Consider the following 21,123-nt stretch of genomic DNA (forward strand, 5'->3'; position numbering starts at 1 on the left):
ATTACTTTAAATTCCTCATTCTTATTATCCCCTTGGTTACTCTCTATTCCTCAAGCTTGAAGCCCTTTGTTGCATCACAGGAATCTAAAAGTTTTAAGCAATATTGTTACTAGAATCCAATTATATCAACTGCAATAGTTTAATTTACAGATGCACAAAGTACATCAAAGCATTGAAGGCTTACTGAATATGGTGTATCAATGAATACATTCTCCCTCACAATAATAGTACAGAAGGCAAAATGTATGTATATTTAATTTGCAAAGAATGTAGCTATATGTTTTTATTTTTATGTATATTTAATCAACAACTTATGCCTAGAGATCTTTTAACATAGTGAAACTATCAAAGGAAAGGAACTGGATACCATACAGAAGTTTGAAATGATGATTCGAGGAGGTGACAGAAGTTGCAGTTAAGGAGTTTTTAAGACGCTTTTGAAAACGGGTAGAGTCATAAAGGGCAGAGTCAGGCCTATTTTAGTCCACCAATGGTGGCCCAGAATGGGCCTAAACTCAAATATGAACTGGGAGGTGCTGAGGTTCAGTGGTAGGGTAGGACACCGGGAATTATAAGCAATATTAACAATTTTAAAATCAATGATCTTTAGTTGGAGTAACTGATGTTCATAATCACGTGAACAATTAATGACTATAAGCAATCGTTATTTATGAGACATGGCTTCCTCCTTGAAATGCAGTTTAACCTTAAGGTGTGAAATGGGTGGTACAGCAAAGACACAATAACCTTCTTTGCCCCCGCCCTGGCCGCCAAGACCAGTTGAATTGGGTTGTAAGTCAGACATAACACTGTAAACAAGCCAAACAGGAAATGCTAATATTTAAAGCCCTATTTGTTCTCTTTTTTACCTTCTGTTAAGCGTGTGTATGTATCGTGGAAAAATAAAAACTCAGTAGGTTAATGACTGTATTTCAGAACACTATGTATAAATATAGAAATTTTCAAAAAAAATGTTTAAAAACATGGGAAATTGTGGTTGAAATAATGGATAAAAAGAGCATTATTTGCACGAGAGGTTGGCCTTTTGTGAGCGAGGTGCAGCCAGTGAATATTGTACATTAAAATTTAATTGTTTATTTGCTCTGCTGGTTCTTTATTCCCGGGGCGGAAGTGCGCTTGCGCTGCACGTATTTCCGTATTGTGACTTTCGTTGCTTTAATAAAGGTTGAAAAGGGATCGCAGCGCCTGTGCACGGCAAAAAAAAGAGGAAGAAGCAAACATCAAGCCAAAGCTGCATTTCTGCGTTTTCTTTTTCTAAGAGAGTTTTGTAAGGGGCGTGTGATATCGAGATCTGAATTATTTTGGACGCTGGGGATCGGAGGAAATTGAGTAAAAATAAAGAGGAACAGGAATGGCAGGATGAGCTGTGCCATGTTCTTAGTTGGCTTTTAGCTCTTAACCCCTTCCAGTGCTTGCCAGTGAAAAGCGGCTCCTGCGGCCAGCGATCACCAGGTCCTGGATGTAGCAGCCGGATCGCTGCTGCGGTCTATTGTGTCGGGTAAGATCATTATTTTAATACATTTATAGTAGGTTACGTAAAGCAACAGCACTGGCGACTGTATGTAGATTTCATACTGGTATTTCATGAACGATTTGGAAATAGAGCCAAAGCCCCGATTATGGAAAAAAAAATCCACCCCGCAGTTGCAAGTTGGTGTGTTCATTTTGAGACAGTCTTGTTATTTTCTTAACATAACGGGCAGAGTACAGGATTCACACAGGTAATTTTTCCCCCAGGTGATTTTTGCAGCTATGATTTGGACATGACCAGTACATTATTCTTTTCCATTTACCTTCAGGTCCTGCTCATGTGGCTATTACATGCAGGAAATGATAATTGGCATGAAATAAGCAAACGAACAAGAGAGCAAAAGCCTAATATTTTGAAATTTCATCAGTGTGCAGCTCGTCTGAACTCTTTTGCTGGTGGGGAACTGTCAATGATTGTAATGTTTCAAATGTTTTCCATTAAATCACTAGATAACTAGCCTGTGTTGAAAGTTTGCAAAACAAATAATGATAATGTTGTACCTTTTTGGTAGATAGGTGGCCCAGCCTTCAAGTCACATTACATATACTGTGAAACTCTGACCAAGTAACTGAACTATAGCAAAAAATACATGTCATTGTTGAGGTTATATGTTTCTTTAAACGTTTAATAATAGTTTGGCAGCTCCATTCCTGTGAACTAAGTATATTCTGTTTGTTACCTTATATTTCTGAAATGCAATATTTATGAATATAGAAAAAACAAACTTAGACATCCTTCTCACTTCATTGTAGAAGGGTATATGAGATATGTGGAAAAGCAAAAAATAGTCAACAAAAGTGGAGAAAGGACAAAAATGTGGATTAAGTGCATAACAAGGGCCATTTTTTTAATGGGATTAGACATAAAAAAGTTTACGTTTTTAATAGAATGGCTGTTACTGCAAATATTTTTTTCCTGTAGAAACACACATGCTGAAGGGTGAAATGACCCTATTTCAGGGTCAAATATACCCACGCTATATACGAATGCTGACTACTCATCGGTCAGGTATAATATGGTTCAGAGATGATGCAGTACTAATTAATTTTATACTAATACTGCTCAATCTCAACTACAGAATAGCAGGTGGTATTAGGCTAGCAAGCACTAAGGACATATTCTCCAGCCCTGTGAGCAAGGTGCCCCAATTAATGTCAAATACAAGGACAGCAGATTCTGCCATTTGGATTTAGTTTGCCTGGAATTGTAGTTAAATCTTCATTTTACTACTAAGGTAAAAGCAAAAGACTGCAGATACTGGAAATCCAAAACAAAAACAAAAATACCTGGAAAAACTCGGCAGGTCTGACAGCATCTGCGGAGAGGAACAAAGTTAACGTTTCGAGTCCGTATCACTCTTCAACAGAACTAAGGAAAAATAGAAAAGAGGTGAAATATAAGCTGGTTTGGGGGGTGGGGTGGGGGGTTGGTGGGACAAGTAGAGTTGGATAGAGGGCCAGTAATAGGTGGAGATAGTCAAAAGATGTCATAGACAAAAGGCCTCCGCCGCACCTGTTCTGATGATGCCACTTTCAAAATCAGTTCATCTGACATATCTTCCTTCTTCCTTAACTGAGGTTTTCCACCCATGGTGGTTGACAGGGCCCTCAGCCGTGTCCGCCTCATCTCCTGCACATCCGCCCTCACACCTTCCTCTCCTTCCCAGAACCATGATAGGGTCCCCCTTGTCCTCACTTATCACCTCACCAGCCTCCGCATTCAAAGGATCATCCTCTGCCATTTCCGCCAACTCCAGCATGATGCCACCACCAAACACATCTTCCTTTCACCCCCCGGCGGCATTCCACCACTCGACAGCACTCCTCCATCACCCCCTGCACCTCAACCCCTTCCCATGCAACCGCAGAAGGTGCAACACCTGCCCCTTTACTTCCCCTCTCCTCACCATCCAAGGGCCCAAACACTCCTTTCAAGTGAAGCAGCATTTCACTTGCACTTCCCTCAATTTAGTCTACTGCATTCGCTGCTCCCAATGCGGTTTCCTCTACATTGGAGAGACCATATGCAGACTGGGTGACCGCTTTGCAGAACACCTTCGGTCTGTCCTCACGCATAACCCAGACTTCCCTGTCGCTTGCCTTTTCAACACTCCACCCTGCTCTCATGTCCGCCTGTACGTCCTTGGCCAGCTGCATTGTTCCAGTGAAGCTCAACGCAAATTGAAGGAACAGCACCACATCTTCCGACTAGGCACTTTACAGTCTTCCGGACTGAATATCGAGTTCAGCAATCTTAGATCATGAACTCTCTCCTCCATCCCCACCCCCTTTCCGATCCCCCTTTTTTCCAATAATTGAAATAGATTTTTCTTTTCCTATTTCCATTATTCTTAAATGTATTTCCATCCATTGTTTTATCTTTGCCTTTTAGCTTATTTCGATCCCTTCCCGCCTGCCCACCCCCATTAGGGCTATCCGTACCTTTACTATCACATTCCTCAGATAATATCACCTTCAACACCTCTTTGTCCTTTTGTCTATGACATGTTTTGGTTATCTCCACCTATCACTGGCCCTCTATCCAGCTCTACCTGTCCCACCCCCCCTTAAACCAGCTTATATTTCACCTCTTTTCTATTTTTCCTTAGTTCTGTTGAAGAGTCATACAAGAGTCGAAACGTTAACTGTATTCCTCTCCGCAGATGCTGTCAGACCTGCTGAGTTTTTCCAGGTATTTTTGTTTTTGTTCATCATTTTAATAAACTTAGCACTCTTAGCAGCTACAGCTTAAGAGAGCAGATTTGTCACGCATTTTTATATGTTAGGTGCAGTTGGAAGGAACTGTAGCACAAGCACATGTCTCACAAATTTGATCTTAGGTTTGGTGGGGACATGGAAAGACTTTGGAAAATTGTACTTGGTATCAAAAGACAAGTCACAGATTTCATATAGCTAATGCACTTTGCAGGAAATAATGGCCTAGTGAATAGAAGCACTGCTCACTGATGTAGTTAGAGAAGTAAATCAGAAAGATCCTGACCTGATTTCTAGCCTGTGCTAGGGTTGCTACAGTTTGCCTTGATGCTCCTTGGCAGAAGTAGGGGGAAATATCAGTCAAGAATTCTTCTCCTGATCACTATGCAGTGGCTGTTGGAAATTATGTGTTTGAAACATCAGATGATTTGGCTCAGCTGTGATGCCTTACATGTTTGGTAAGCTTTATAACAATCCCTGTTTAGGCTGGGAAATGAAGAATTTCTGCAGGAAACCATACTGAGAGGGGGATCTGGGGGGAGCATTGGTGTACAATTTTGTGGTCTGGCTGTAACAACTATTCTGTCACCGGCATAAGATTAGTTGCTATGGTGTTGCTCCAGCCATACTCTGTTAAAGCAGATTGGCAACCTAGCCACATCTGAGAGGGAAAGAATGGAGAAGGCCATCTTTGTCCACTTAGTGGGCATGCATTATGCCTAGGAGTATAGATGAATTTTCTTCCCAGTCTGTCAAACAAAGTTGCAATATTCCAGCACTAGATGGTGCTGAGAGCAACTAATAAGCCTGAACCTTCTTCAGGATCCATACTGTTTCACCAGCTTTTCCAGCCATCTTTGCTATTTGTGGCCCAGTTGTACAGCCGAGACCACAGTAGTTCAGGAAGCTCCCAGAATTTAAAAATAAAAAATCAAGGGGGCATCAGGTGTAATAAGCAAATCTCCAATAGGCTACTGCATGTGATTGTACACATTCATAGTAAAAGCAATCAGCTTGACTTCAAAATGACAATAATGCAATTGTTGTGTAGTGAATCAAAAAGCTATTTTATCCATTATTTTTGTCAAGTTAAAGACAGATATTGCTGATTATCTAGTAGAATGCCAAAATGATCTGTAATCATGCAACTGCCTTTTGAAACGGTTAGTAGATTCGATGAAAATGGATACTCGCAGAGAGGAATGATTAGGGAGATTTTTTTGTTTGTACCACTTGTTTTTTGGCAGACTGAACTTTGTTGTCTACCTAGATTGTCAGCTATGCAAATTTTGTCTAGACTCTCCCAGTTTTGAGTTAGTTACCTAGACGGCTTCCAAAATGTAAACCCTCGGATTCTGGTGTTCAGAAGAAAAGGCCATTTTTTTCCCACTTCCAGCCAAGTGTCATCTTGGAATCAAATCATTGTCCAGGAAATGATGATCATTCTTGAACTGAACAAGGTTGAATCACTGAACCACATAACCTTGGTGTTTTTGACCCCAAGTTGCGCTTCCAACCTTATACCTTTGCATTATGAAGATTGCCTACTTAATTAGCTGAGATATAGAATATAAGAGCAGGGAGGTTATGCTGTAACTGTATAAAACGCTGCTTAGGCCACAGCTAGAGTATTGTGTGCAGTTCTGGAATCCGCATTATAGGAAGGATGTGATTGCACTAGAGAGAGTGCAGGGGAGATCTACCAGGATGTTGCCTGGACTGGAGAGTTTTAGTTATGAGGAGAGACTGGATAGACTGTGGTTATTTTCCCTGGAGTAGAAGAGATTGAGGGGAAACATGATTGAGGTGTATAAAATTATGAGGGGCATAGATAGGGTAGATAGGAAAGAACTTTTCCCCTTGGTGGAGGGATCAATAACCAGGGGGCATAGATTTAAGGTAAGGGGCAGGAGCTTTAGAGGAGATGTGAGGAAGAATTGTTTTCACCCAGAGGGTGGTGGGAATCTGGAACTCACTGTCTGAAAGGATGGTAGAGGCAGAAACCCTCATACATTTAAGAAGTATTTGGATGTGCATTTGCAATGCCATGGCATATAAGGCCATGGGCCTAGTGCTGGAAAATGGGATTAGAATAGTTAGGCACTTGTTTGACTGGGGCAGACTCGATGGGCCGAAGGGCCTTTTTCTGTGCTGTAGATCTCTATGACTCTATAACATGGACCATCTCTACCCCTGCTTCAGCTCACCTACTGCTGTAGTCCTCACGAAACATGGAGTTTAATTGGTCTTTGTGAGCATGGATGGATCATGTGGGAGAGAATGGACCTGTAAATATAAATCATATGGGGCCCGATTTTTAACTCATTCAAAACCCATTTACTTACAATTAAAATCATGCTCCATAGGCCAGCAAGTATATAGGGAATGGTAAAATCCCCTTGTTGCTGAACTATGATGTCCTCCTCCATCAACCAAGCACTGAGTTTCTCCATTTTACTTTCTTTATTTTACGAAAGCATCAAATGCCTGATATCCCTATTGACTACACCTAATCACTTAGATCGCATTTGTAAGAACATTCAAATGGGCTCTTGTTTTGTTACTGTTGAGCATTAACACTACTTTGATTAACTTGAGTTTTAAATGTTTTATGTGTCAGAGCCAAAGATTGGAGTCGATTTCAGGCCAAAATTATTGACTTTTGAGGGCTTCCCAGTAACCGATGGTAAGCAGATTACTGTAATAAAGTACAAATAACTTGGGATTAGACAAGGATTCAAGAGGAATCCCTGCAGGAGCTCAAACATGGGGCAAATGTTTATAATTCTCAAAAATGTAATCGTAGAACATCAAGTAAAGAGAAACTGAAAATTTTAATCAAGATTTTAATACTTGTGTGCAGCTCACAAAGGACAACACACAATTGCATAACTAGGTGCACAATGAGTAGGGAAGATATTATGATGGAAAAGAACATGAACATAAGACTGATAAAATGTTTGTTACTGAACAACTCTGCAGTCAAATGAGGAGACTTAGCATAAAAGCAAAAAACTGCGGATGCTGGAAATCCAAAACAAAACAGAATTACCTGGAAAAACTCAGCAGGTCTGGCAGCATCAGCGGAGAAGAAAAGAGTTGACGTTTCGAGTCCTCATGACCCTTCAACAGATATAAGCTGGTTTGATTGGGGGGAGAGGTGGCTCAGGCAGAGCTGGATAGAGGGCCAGTGATAACCAAAAGATGTCATAGACAAAAGGACAAAGAGGTGTTGAAGGTGGTGATTTTATCTAAGGAATGTGATAATAGGTGACATTAAGGGTGGAAGGCAGGACGAGCAAGGTAAAGATAGCCCTAGTGGGGTTTGGTGGGGGATCGAAATAGGCTGAAAGGTAGAGATAAAACAATGGATGGAAATACATTTAAAAATAATGGAAATAGGTGGGAAAAGAAAAATCTATGTAAATTATTGGAAAAAAGGGGAATCGGAAAGGGGGTGGGGATGGAGGAGAGAGTTCATGATCTAAAATTGATGAACTCAATATTCAGTCTGGAAGGCTGTAAAGTGCCTAGTTGGACGATGAGGTGCTGTTCCTCCAGTTTGCATTGAGCTTCACTGGAACAATGCAGCTGGCCAAGGACGGACATGTGGACATGAGAGCAGGGTGGAGTGTTGAAATGGCAAGCGACAGGGAGGTCTGGGTCATGCTTGCGGACAGACCGAAAGTGTTCCACAAAGTGGTCACCCAGTCTGCATTTGGTCTCTCCAATGTAGAGGAAACCGCATTGGGAGCAGCGAATGCAATAGACTAAATTGAGGAAAGTGCAAGTGAAATGCTGCTTCACTTGAAAGGAGTGTTTGGGCCCTTGGACAGTGAGGAGAGGGGAAGTAAAGGGGCAGGTGTTGCACCTTCTGTGGTTGCATGGGAAGGTTCCATGGGAGGGGGTTGAGGTGTAGGGGGTGATGGAGGAGTGGACCAGGGTGTCCCGGTGGGAACGATCCCTGCGGAATGCTGCCAGGGGTGGTGAAGGGAAGATGTGTTTGGTGGTGGCATCATGCTGGAGTTGGTGGAAATGGCGGAGGATGATTCTTTGAATGCGGAGGCTGGTGGGGTGATAAGTGAGGACAAGGGGGACCTATCATGGTTCTGGGAGGGAGAGGAAGTTGTGAGGGAGATGGGCCGGACACGGTTGACAGGGCCCTCAGCATTTCATTTGCACTTCCCTTAATTTAGTCTATTGCATTCGCTGCTCCCAATGCAGCTTCCTCTACATTGGAGAGACCAAACGCAGACTGGGTGACCGCTTTGCGGAACACCTTTGGTCTGTCCGCAAGCATGACCCAGACCTCCCTGTCGCTTGCCATTTCAAGACTCCACCCTGCTCCTCATGTCCGTCCTTGGCCTGCTGCATTGTTCCAGTGAAGCTCAACGCACACTGGAAGTACAGCACCTCATCTTCCGACTAGACACTTTACAGCCTTCTGGACTGAATATTGAGTTCAACAATTTTAGATCATGAATTCTCTCCTCCATCTCCACCCCCTTTCCGATCCCCCTTTTTTCCAATAATTTATAAATATTTTTCTTTTCCCACCCATTTCCATTATTTGTAAAAGTATTTCCATCCATTGTTTTATCTCTACCTTTTAGCCTATTTCGATCTCTTCCACCACCCCACCCCCACTAGGGCTATCTTTACATTGTTTCATAGTTTGCCATTGTGAGATTTGAACTCTTGATCTTTGGGTTACAAACCCAGTACCATAACCACTTGGCTATTTAGGCCAAGCTAGGGCTATCTTTACCTTGCTCGTCCTGCTTTCTACCCTTAATGTCACCTATTATCACATTATGACGAGAATGAGCAATCTTCCACTTGAGCTATCTCATGCCATATCCATCATTGGCTTCAAAAGGATGAACTATGAATGACTAATTAGACATCAAATTAGCATGACATAACCATTGTTAAAACAATTTTCCCCAGGAGCTAATTGTAAAAGTCAACGATAGGCTTCAAACTCATTTGGCCTTTGAAAGGAAACCATTTGACACCAGGCAAATTGAAGGCTCTTTGCTGAGATAGTGAAAATTATGGCAGGTTTGAGGGTGTGCACTTGTTTATCTCCCCCCAGAGCAACTAATCAAAAATCTATTTAGAGGGGTGTGTGTTTATACTCTAACTTGGTATGATGGAGTAGTGGTCATGTGCTTGTGGCTGCATTTTCTTTCCCTTTGTCTCCTACCATTCCCCAATCTGTTAGTTGAATGGCCAACAGACACTAAGTCCTGCTTGTTTTCTCTCCCAACTCCCCCGACTCTGCTAGTGGAGGCAAAATTATAAGATTAGTTACCTCAGATAGCTGTTATGTACCTCCTGGGTTTCAACAACATTGCAACGATCAGCTATCTAACGCCTGGGCTGAGGAATGGTGCCAACTCTATCGGCAGCCCGTTTTGCAGATGGCTGGACGGAAGTGAGATGTCAATTTTGGCTATGGGTTCGCAGATGTCTTATGAGCCCTATCGTAGCCTTGTAGGTTCGTCCACAATGAGGACATCGGTTGTCAGCTGTTGGAGGTGATGGTGGATTTTTGGCACAAGCAGCTGTTCTCTCTTGCTGTCTCTCTGGCTATTTCCCCTCAGTGGCTGCTCTTGTTGATGGAAAGGTCTTGGCATCAGTTTTGATGATGGATCACCATTTTGGTCACAGCTGGGCACCTACTTTAAGTGTCTTGATGTTAATAGAGCAGACCTTCATGAAGCCATTGAGATTGTCTTTGAAACATTTCTGTTGGCCCCTGAGTGAATGGGCTTTGTGGCATAGCTCTGAGTAAAGAACTTGTTTGGGCAGTCCTGAGTTGGGAACTCTGACAATGTGTCTCATCCATTTTGGCTGAATGACATTGTGTGTATCAGCTGTGGCTCAGAACATTCTTGCCTCTGAATCACAAGGCTCTAGGTAGAAGTCCCACTCCAGGGTTTGAGCACAAAACTCAAGCCTGACATTCTGGTACCGTACTGAGGGAGCATTGAGTTGTCATTGGGATGAGATGTTAAATCAAGGCCCCATCCGCCTGCTTACGTGGATGTAAAAGATCCCATGGCACTATTTTGAAGAACAGGGGGTTAGGGGAGTTATCCCTGGTCAATATTTATACCTCAATAAACACTACAAAAAACACATTATCTTGTTTATTTAAAACAGATTATTTGTTGCCAAAGCCTAGTTGATGGTGCATGTGTTTTAGTATAAAATTTTCAGTTTTAGGAGTTAAAGTCTTAACTGTAGAAAATAGGATAAATGCAATTAAAGCAGGAGTGGAGCCTGTTACACCTAAAAAGTTGGGGCCATGTTCCTCAAGAAGATAACAGCTAGAAAGGTAAGGTAAATAAAATGCTGGGCCTTGGTGATTTCCAGAACACCTAAAAAATGCCAGTTCAGAAGGTCACTCATGTTTGTTTAATAGATTCAGAATGGAAGAGATAGAGCAGGTGCAAGTGGACTTACTTAGCTGGAAAAATTGTAAATGAGGGAGAAGGTAGCCAAAATAAATGACAGACAGAATTGCACTGTAAGCAGAGTAAAACACTAACTTTATCATTGATTGTCTGGAAGGTGGGTGAGGCTTAATCTCAGTTTTAATCTTGAGGGAACAGAGGCTGGAAGATTGCCTAGTTTGAAGCTAGCGGGAGAATCTACACTGGGCCTCACAGTGTCTTATTGCAAAAGAAAGTAATCAGCAGATTAACTTGGAAGTATTGGAAAAGTAATGAGAATAAGGAACTGAGGCCTCCACAATCAAGAGAGGGTAAATTGAAGTTTTACTTCTGAGAGTAGCTGGAGCTGAGGAGAATTTTCCAGAGGACTGGCATACATATGGATGGTCTCACCAATTGAAAGTGTTGGATTTAACACATTTGGTGTGGATTGGTGGAGGGCTTTGGTCTTCCTAGTGTTCAGAGTTCACAATGTCAACTATTTATTGTAGTTCTATTTCAGAGTGAGCATTAACTTGTGCATTGACAGCATACTGTAGTGCTATTACAGAAATGGTTGGTGTCTTGGTTTTGGTTTTCAGCTAGTTGAGGTTGAAAAAAAATGAAGAATTGATCAGTGTGATTAATTTATTACCATACCTGGGGAGAAGAGCCTGTCAGTAGTAAGTTGCAGCATTGCTGTAAGAAAGATTGAGCATAATATTGGAGCAATGACAACAGGTTTGACACCTGTTTTGACAGAGAGGGGTCTGTGCATACATAACGAACGTACGAATTAGGAGCAAGAGTAGGACACTCTGCTCCTCGAACCTGCTCCGGCATTCAATAAGATCATGGTTGATCTGAATGTAATCTCAACCCCACATTCCTGCCTAGCCCGATAACCTTTCACCCCCTTGTTAATCAAGAGTCTACATAGCTCTGCCTTAAAACTATTCAAGGACTCTGCTTCCATCACATTTTGAGGAAGAGAGTTCCAAAGAGACTCAAACCTCTGAAAGAAAAAATTCTCCTCATCCCTGTCTCCCTGTCTTAAATGAGCGATCCCTTATTTTTAAACAGTGACCCCAAGTTCTAGAATCTCTCACAAGAGGAAACATTCTCCCCACATCCACCTTGTCAAAACTCCTTGGGATCTTAAAGGTTTCAATTAAGTCGCCTCTTACTCTTCTAAATTCCAATGGATACGAGCCTAACCTGTCCAGCCTTTCCTCATAAGATGGCCCACGCATTCCTGGTATTAGTCTAGTAAACCTTCTCTGAACTGCTTCTAACACATTTACATCTTTCTTTAAATAAGGAGACCAATACTCCACACAATACTCCAGATGTGGTCTCACCAATGCCCTGTACAACTGAAGCATAACCTCCCTGCTTTTGTAATCAATTCCCCTCACAATAAATGATAACATTCTATTAGCTTTCCTAATTACTTGCTGTACCTGCATACTAGCCTTTTGTGATTCATGTACTGGAACACCCAGATCCCTCTGAATTTCAGAGCTCTGCAATCTCTCACCATTTAGATAAAGAACTTTTTTGTTCTTTCTGCCAAAAAGAATGATTTCACATTTGCCCACATTATACTCCACTTGCCAGATCTTTGCCTCATCACTTAACCTATCCATGTCACTTTGTAGCCTCCTTACGTCCTCTTCATAATTTACTTTCCTACCTATCCTTGTGTCGTCAGCAAACTTAGCAACCATGCCTTCAGTCCCTTCATTCAAGCCATTTATATAAATTGTAAAAAGTTGAGGTCCCAGCATTGATCCCAGTGGCGTGCCACTCGTCACATCCTGCCAACCAGAAAAAGACCCATTTATACCAACTCTCTTTCCAGTTAGCGAGTCAATCTTCTATCCATGCCAATATGTTACCCCCTACACCACAAGCTTTTATGTTCTGCAGTAACCTTTGATGTGGCACTTTATCAGATGCCTTCTGGAAATATAACCACAGTACATCTACCGGTTCCCATTTATCCATTGCACATGTGACTCCTTTAAAGAACTCTAATAAATTGGTTAAACGTGATTCCCATTTTACAAAACCATGTTGATTCTGCCTGAATGCCTTGAATTTTTTTAAGTGCCCTGCTATAACATCTTTAATAATAGCTTCTAACATTTTCCTAATGACAGATGTTACACTAACTGGCCTATGGTTTCCTCCTTTCCGTCTCCCTCCCTTTTTTAATAAAGGAGTTATATTTGCTATTTTCAATCTGATGGAAGCTTCTCCGAATCTAGGGAATTTTGGAAAATTAAAACCAGTGCATCAACTATCTCACTAGCCACTTGTTTCAAGATCTTAGGGTGAAGTCCATCCGGATGCGGATTTGTCAGCCCGCAGCCCCAACAATTTGCTCAATGTCACTTCCCTGGTGATTGTAATTTTCCCCGAGTTCCTCCCTCCCTTCCATTTCCTGATTTTACAGCTATTTCCAGGATGTTACTTGTGTCCTCTACAGTGTAGAATGAAGCAAAATACCCGTTTAATTCATCTGCCTTCTCCCTACTCCGTTATCAGTTCCCCAGATGCACTGTCAAATAGGACCAATGCTCACTTTGTTAACTCTTTTCTTATTTAAGTATATATTGAAAGTCTTACCGTCCGTCTTTATATTACTAGCTAGCTTTCTCTCATACCCTAATTTTTCTGTCCTTATTAACTTTTTTCTAATTTTTTACTGTTCTTTATTTTCTTTCTAATCTTCTGACCTGCCACCCGTCTTTGCATAATTATATGCTTTTTCTTTAAGTTTGATCCAGTCTTTAACTTTTATAGTTAACCACAGATGGTGGGCTCTTTCCTTGGAATTTTTCTTTCTCATTGGAATGCAGATATTCTGTGTATTCTGAAATATCCCTTTAAATGTCTGCCACTGAACTTCTATTGACATATCTCTTAACCTCATTTGCCAGTTCATTTTAGCTACTTTACTCTACTTTCATGCCCTCATAATTGTTCTTCCGTAAACTTAAAATACTAGTCTTGAACGCACTTGTTTCTCCCTCCAAAATGAATGTAAAATTCAATCATATTAAGATCGTTGCCACCCAGGGATGCCTTCATGAGGAGGTTATCAATGAATTCTATCTCGTTGTTCAATACCAGATCTAGTATAAAAACAAAAAACTGCGGATGCTGGAAAGCCAAAACAAAAACAGAAATACCTGGAAAAACTCAGCAGGTCTGACAGCATCGGTGGAGAAGAGTAAAGTTGACGTTTTGAGTTCTCATGACTCTGTTGAAGGGTCATGACGACTCGAAACGTCAACTTTGCTCTTCTCCGTCGATGCTGCCAGACCTGCTGAGTTTTTCCAGGTATTCCAGATCTAGTATAGCCTGCAGTCTGGTTGGCTCCAGACCGTGCTGTTCTAAGAAACTATCCCAAAAACATTCTTTGAACTCCTCATTTATACTACCTTTGCCCATCTGATTTGTGGTGCAGCTACTGCATAGTACTGTTATTTTCACATGTAGGAGATGATTGATGTTTATGAACTTAGCAGGGCATCCATATCGCTGCAGCAACTTCCAAAGGGTAGTTCAATTCACTGAATCAAAAGCTTCTATGGTATCAAAGAAAGCCATGTACAAGGGGATGTCTTGCTTTGTGCACTTTTCCTGAAGTTGACGCCCTGTGAAGATCATGTTGTTTGTTCGTCTGGGTCAGAAGCCACACTGGGACTTTGGAAGGACCTCCTCTGCAGTTGGCAAGAGGTGATCAAGAATTAACTTAGCTAGATTTTACCAACAGTTGAGAACAATTGTGTGCCCCTCCAGCAAGTGCATATCACTGTGGAGTTGAGTGAGCAGCTCTACAGAGTGCTCTCCAGCAAGTCTTGCCATCTTTGCATCTTACTGTGCTAGTCCTTGTGTTGAGGGTCCATAAATCTCTTTGGTTGGCTTGAAAAAAGCAGGTGTGTCACACATGTTAGTAAGGAGTTTAATTTCCCCAGTCTTCCCTGTCCAGCATTTGTTCTTCAAACCCGGGTTCTTCTCTGAACTTTAGCTTCAGCTGTTTTGTGGGAAAGCTTCTACTTCATAGTATTAGATCTGGTTGCCTGGTTTGCAATGCTGTTTACTATTGATGAGTTTGCATATTCTGTATTGCTCTCATCACACCAGTCTTAGTGTATTTTAGTGGTGTGTCCAGGGACTTCTTGGCAGGTATGAGTGTCAATAGCTTTCAATGATTGTCAGTCATCTTGGATGTTGAGAAATGATGCATGATGCAAGGAGACCTAAAAGGGGAGAGAGAGTTATATATTTCCCAAATCCTTTGAAAAATGTGAATTGTCCTTTGAGTGTCTACTAACTCAAGTTTAAATTTCAATCAACGAATGACAGAATAAGAGATGACTTTCTGACTCACATTGTTTTGTCCTGTGTGGTGAAATGATATCTTCTTTTTAAACTTGCTGAAAAGCTAAAATAAATAAAGCTAACCTCACTCAGCAATGTATTAAAAATTAGCTACTTCTGGTGACTCTTTATAGCGATCTTACTCTGATATCTCTATTTCCTTGAAGGAGGTTGAGAACCATTCACTATCAGATCAGGCTGGACCACATAAAGCACGGTCTAATCCAGCTCTCATTTGACAAAACTGCGCACTATTCCAAAATCAAGCCATCCTCATAAACCCCTCTCCTCTGTTTCCTCCACTCTCATCTCCAACTTCAAGTGCTAGAAGCTCATGAATTTCTTTTGTCATGGTGATTGAGATTATTTGTCCACTGAGTCTGCTACTTTTGTTCCTATGTTCTCCTAGCCAGCCCACTGGTCCAAATTTCCTTCAAAATTCTAGTCCTGAACTCACATCTTTCTCTAGTTTCTCTCCAATCTCCCAGTTTGCCCTCTTGGAGCTCAGCTTGTCTATGAGACCCACCAAATAGAGGCAGAAACAGGAGAAATTATAATGGGGAATAAAGAAATGACCGAGAATTGAAACCAATAATTTGGGTGAATTTTTAACTAATTCAAAACCCAACCACTTGCACAAGAATTAAAATTGGGCCTCTTTTTAATCTGTCCTCATGTTAAAAGACATAAAAAGCATTCCGAAAATAGTGGAGAACCAATGATCTAGTGAGAATGAGGAACTTAAAGAAATTAATATTTGTAAATGCATAGGACTGGAAAAAAATAATGGGACTAAGAACTGACAAAATCCCCTGAAACTGTTTGCCTGCATCCAAGATATTTAAAAGAGGTGGCCACAGAATTAATGGATGAATTTGTTTTTGACCTTCCAAAATTCCAGAACAGTCCCCATGGACTGGAAGGTAGCAAACATAACTCTGCAATTCTAGAAAGGAGGTGGCAAGAAACAGCAGTTATAGGTCAGTTAGCCTGACATCTGTAGTAGGGAAAATGTTAGTACCTATTATTGGGGGTGTGGTAACTGGATACTTTGTCTAATCAGATTATGGTTTTCTGAGTCAAAATTGGTTATGACACGGAAGTACCAAATCAGTTAGTTTTCTGAGGTTGTAACGAGCTGGGTAGAGAAGAGATATTGTATTTGGATTTTCAAAAGGCATTCATAGGGTGCAACAAAAGAGGTTATTACATAAAATTAGGGTTCATGGGAAAGCAGCATAATATATTAGTATGGATTGAGGTTTCGTTAGGAGACATAAAACAGAGAGCAGAAATAAACTGTAGGGTACCACAGGATCAGTGCTTGGGCCTCAGCTACAGTATTTACAATCTGTTTCAATGATGTAAATGAGAGAACTGAGTGTAATAGCCAAGTTTACTGATGATACAAAATTAGCTGAGAAACTGTGAGGTGGATGCACGGAGACAGCAAAGGTTTATAGACAGGCTGAGTGAGTGGACAAGAGCGCTTTGGTAGGAAAAAGTGGAATAGTAATGATTAATGAATCAAAAACACAATTTCTACTTGGGAGACTTGAGCACTGCGATTTAATGCCAGCAATTTAATAAAGCCTCACATGGTCTGTGGATCAGACCTCCTGCTGTGAAGCCACCTGCCCTCAATTTCCAGGCCCCTGACACTGTGGGCACTGGGGTTGGGGGTGGGGTGGCTTATACCATCTGAAAAATTGCAATCTAATTCCACAATAGGGGCTAAGTGCCCCATTTAATGCCTTCTTCGCTATTTGCAGTTGGGATACTGCCTGCAGGAAACCTGCAAGGAGATGGGAACTTGGCAGGGAGCCTCACCACACCCTCCTTTTGTGGGGCTAGAAAAAAATGTCCCTAATGTTTCCAATTTTTTTTTCCTTTGTTCACAGGTATGGGCACCGCTGGCTTGGCCAGCATTCCTAAATGCCCTTGAGAAGGTGGTGGTGAGCTGCTGCCTTGAACCTCTGCAGTCCATCTGATATAGGTACACCTACAGTGCTCTTAAGAAGGGAGTTCCTGGAATTTGACATAGTGACACTGAAGGATTGGTGATATAGTTCCAAGACAGGATGGTGCATGGTTTGGAGGGGAATTTGCAGCTGGTCATGTTCCCATGCATCTGCTGCCCTTGTCCTTCTAGGTGGTATAGCTCTTGGGTTTGGAAGGTGCTGTCTAAGGAACCTTGGTGAATTGCTGCAGTGCATCTTGTAGATGATACACACAGCTGCCACTGTACATTAGTGGTGGAGGGAGTGAATGATTAAACATGGGCTGCTTTGTCCTGGCTGGTGTCAAGTTTCTTGAGTGTTGTTGGAATTGCACTCATCCAGGCAAGTGGAGAGTATTCCATCACACTCCTGTCTTGTGCTTAGTAGATGGTGGACTGGCTTTGGGGAGTCAGGAGGTGAGTTACTCACCTCAGAAATTCCAGACTTTGACCTGCTCTTATAGCCACGTTATTTATGTGGCTAGTCCAGTTCAGTTTCTGATCAATAGTAACCCCCAGGACATTGATAGAGAGGGATTCAATGATGGTAATGCCATTGAATATCATGAGAAGATGGTTAGATTCTCTCTTGACTTAGATGGTCATTGCCTGGCACTTGTGTGGTGCGAATGTTACTTGCCACTTATCAGCCCAAGCCTGGATTTTGTCCAGGTCTTGCTGCATATCTGAGGAGTCGGGAATGGTGCTGAACATTGTGCAATCATCAGCAAACATCCCTACTCTGACCTTACAATGGAGGAAAGGTCATTGATGAAGCAACTGAAGATTGTTGGGCCTAGGACACTACCCTGTGTAACTCTTGCAGTGATTGAGACGATTGACCTCCTACAACCGTAGCCATCTTCTTTTGTGTTCGATATGACTCCAGCCAGCGGAGAGTTTTCTTCTTAATTCCCATTGACCCCAGTTTTGCTCGGGTTCTTGATGCCACATTTGGTCAAATGCAGCCTTGATGTCAAGGGCAGTCACTCTTGCCTTGTCTTTGGAGTTCAGCTCTTCTGTCCATGTTTGGACCAAGGCTGTAATGATGTCAGGAGCTGAGATGCCCTGGCAGAACCATAAACTGAGTGTCAGTGAGCAGGTTATTGCTGAGTATGTGCTGCTTGATAGTACTGTCGACAATGCCTTTATTTTGCTGATGATTGAGAGTAGACTGATGGAGCAGTAATTGGCCAGGTTGGATTTGTCCTGCTTTTTGTCGACAGGATATACCTGGGCAAATTTCCACATTGTTGGGTAGATGCCAGTGTTGTAGCTATTCTGGAACAGCTTGGGTAGGGGTACAACGAGTTCTGGAGCACAAGTCTTCAGTATTATTGCTGGGATATTTTCAGGGCTCATAGCCTTTGCAGTATCCAATGCCTTCAGCCATTTCTTGATATCACGTGGAGTGAATTGAATTGGCTGAAGACCAGTATCTGTGATGCTGGGGTCCTCCAGAGGAGGCCAATATGGATCATCCACTTGCCACTTGAAGATTGTTGCAAATGCATCAGCCTTGTCTTTTGCACTGATGTGCTGGGCTGCTCCATCATTGAGGATGGGATATCTGTGGAACCTCCTTCCACCAGTTGTTTAATTGTCCACAGCCATTCACGACTGGATGTGGCAGGACTGAGGAACTTGGATCTGATCCATTGGATGTGGGATCACTTAGCTCTGTCTATCACTTGCTGCTTATGCTGTTTGGCATGCAAGTAGTCCTGCTTTGTAGCTTCACCAGGTTGTCACCTCAGTTTTAGGTATGCCTGGTGCTGCTCCTGGCTTGCCCTCCTGTACTTTTCATTGAACCAGGGTTGAGCCCCTGGCTTGATGGTAATGGTAGAGTGGGGGATATGTCAGGCCATGAAGTTATAGATTGTGGTTGAATATAATCCTGTAGCTGCTGATGGCCCATGGATGCCCAGTTTTGAGTCACTAAACCTGTTCAAAATCTAGCCCATTTAGCACAGTGATAGTGCTACACAACACGATCACAGAATTGTTATGGTGCAGAGGAGCTATTGTGTCTGCACTTGCTCTCCAAATGAGCAACTCATGTAGTTCCATTCTCCAGCCTTCTCCCCATCACCCTGCACATTTTTAATTTTCAAATATCAATCTAATTCCCTTTTTGAATGCTTCCATTGAACCTGCCTCCACCACACTCTCAGGCAGTGCATTCCAAACCCTAACCACTCATTGTGTGAATGAGTTTTTTCCTCATATCACTATTGCATCTTTTACTAATTATTTTAAATCTGTGCCCTCTCGTTTTTGCTCCTTTCACGAGTTCAGAACCGTTTCTCCCTATCTACCCTGTCCAGGCCCCTCATGATTTTGAATATCTCTATCAAATCTCCTCTCAACCTTTTCTCTGAAGAAAACAGTTCTAATTTCTCCAACCTATCTTCACAACTGAAGTTCCTCATCCCTGGAACCATTCAGTCAATCAACCAGGCTGATTGCTGAACTAACCAAACATCACAAGAGAAACAATACTGACAACAAAATCAACCATTTAAACCTTTAACTCCTCCATTTGCTCAGAGCAGCACCGAATGCTGTTTGTTGTGAAGAAATCTCTGAACATTGCTTTGATAAAGTTCTTACTGAAATTTGTCTGTTTTTATATTCATATATGTGTATATAATATAAAAAGTCCTTTTCAGTTTTTCTTTCTTCTTTCCCTTTTACAGTTATCATTCATTCAGCCAAGAGGTCAGCAAATAACTTGTACCAGTTCAGCATTTTAGCTGGTAATTTACATGGGTGCTGTTGACCTTCTGTATAAACAGTTAATAGGAGAGAGATGCTCATCAGCCTCTAAGTTCTTACACAACTGATCATTATTCACATTTGAGCCTTGACAGAGAGTGTCAGCCTCGTCAACACAGAGCTCACTTAATGTCTGTACCTGTGCGGAACAGGTGTGGAAGAAGTAAAATACAGTCAAAAATTGAGCGGTAAAAGGTTTGTGGCAAGCCCTGGCTGTCCTAGAAATCAAGTGAAAATTCCTAAAAAAAAAGTTATAAGAACTCCACAATCCATGTGGAAAAACAAAATGTCAAGTGGACAACTGAGATTCACAATGCTGAGCCACTTGCTGATTGGATGCCATTGAATACAATTTAGTGCCTTTTAGTAATCATTGTCCTACACGTACAGCAAATCACAACTTTCAATTCCTCAGGACATCCTAAAGTGCTTCATAACCATAAAGTAGGTGCATGTAGGAAGAAGAGTTGGAAATTTAGCCTCTCGAGCTTGTTCCACCATTCAGTGACTGATCTGTAACCTAGCTCCATATACCCCATATAACAAAGGAGGGAGGAGAAAATAGCGAATTACAGACTGGTTAGTTAACATCAGTAGGAGGGAAAATGCCATAGTCTATAATAAAGGATGTGATGACAAAACACTTCGAAAATAAAAACTGGTTTAGACAAAGTCACCATGGATTTATGGAAGGGAAATTATGTTTGACAAACCTACTGCAGTGTTTTGAGGATGTAGCTAGCAGAATAGATAAGGGAGAACCGGTGGATGTGGTGTATTTGGATATTCAGAAAGCTTTTGATGAAGTACCACGTAAGAGGTTAGTGTGCAAAATTAAAGCACATAGGATTGGGGATATTATATTGGCATGGATTGAGAATTGATTAGCAGGGAGGAAACAGAGAGTAGGAATAAATGGGTCTTTTTTGGAGTGGCAGGCAGTGACTAGTGGGGTACCGCAAGGATCAGTGCTTGGGCCCCAGCTATTCACAGTATATATCAATGATTTGGATGAGGAAACCAAATGTAATATTGCTGACAACACAAAACTAGGTGGGAATGTGAGTGGTGAGGAGGATGTTAAGAAACTTCAAGGCGATTTAGACAAGTTGAGTGAGTGGGCAAATACATGGTAGATGCAGTATAACATGGATAAGTGTGAAGTTATCCATTTTGGTAGAGAAAAAAGAATGGCAGAGTATTATTTAAATGGTGATAGATTGGAAAATGTTGATGTACACT

At 41.7% G+C, this 21,123-nt stretch overlaps 1 protein-coding gene across 2 annotated transcripts in view; it reads left to right on the top strand.

Annotated features, from left to right (window-relative positions):
- Positions 1–1,156: 1,156 nt before the first annotated feature.
- The window catches only part of c8h5orf24 (chromosome 8 C5orf24 homolog), a 40,172-nt gene continuing 20,205 nt past the window's right edge, over positions 1,157–21,123 (top strand). The window contains exon 1 of one of the 2 annotated variants that reach the window (XM_041194169.1): positions 1,157–1,519. The gene's annotated coding sequence lies outside the window, so the exon portion shown is untranslated. Of the gene's footprint in view, positions 1,520–14,042; positions 14,061–21,123 lie in introns of those variants that run through there. The other variant, XM_041194170.1, reaches the window with a different exon arrangement.

This window comes from Carcharodon carcharias, chromosome 8, assembly GCF_017639515.1.
Source record: "Carcharodon carcharias isolate sCarCar2 chromosome 8, sCarCar2.pri, whole genome shotgun sequence".
Classification (NCBI taxonomy): Eukaryota; Metazoa; Chordata; class Chondrichthyes; order Lamniformes; family Lamnidae; genus Carcharodon; species Carcharodon carcharias.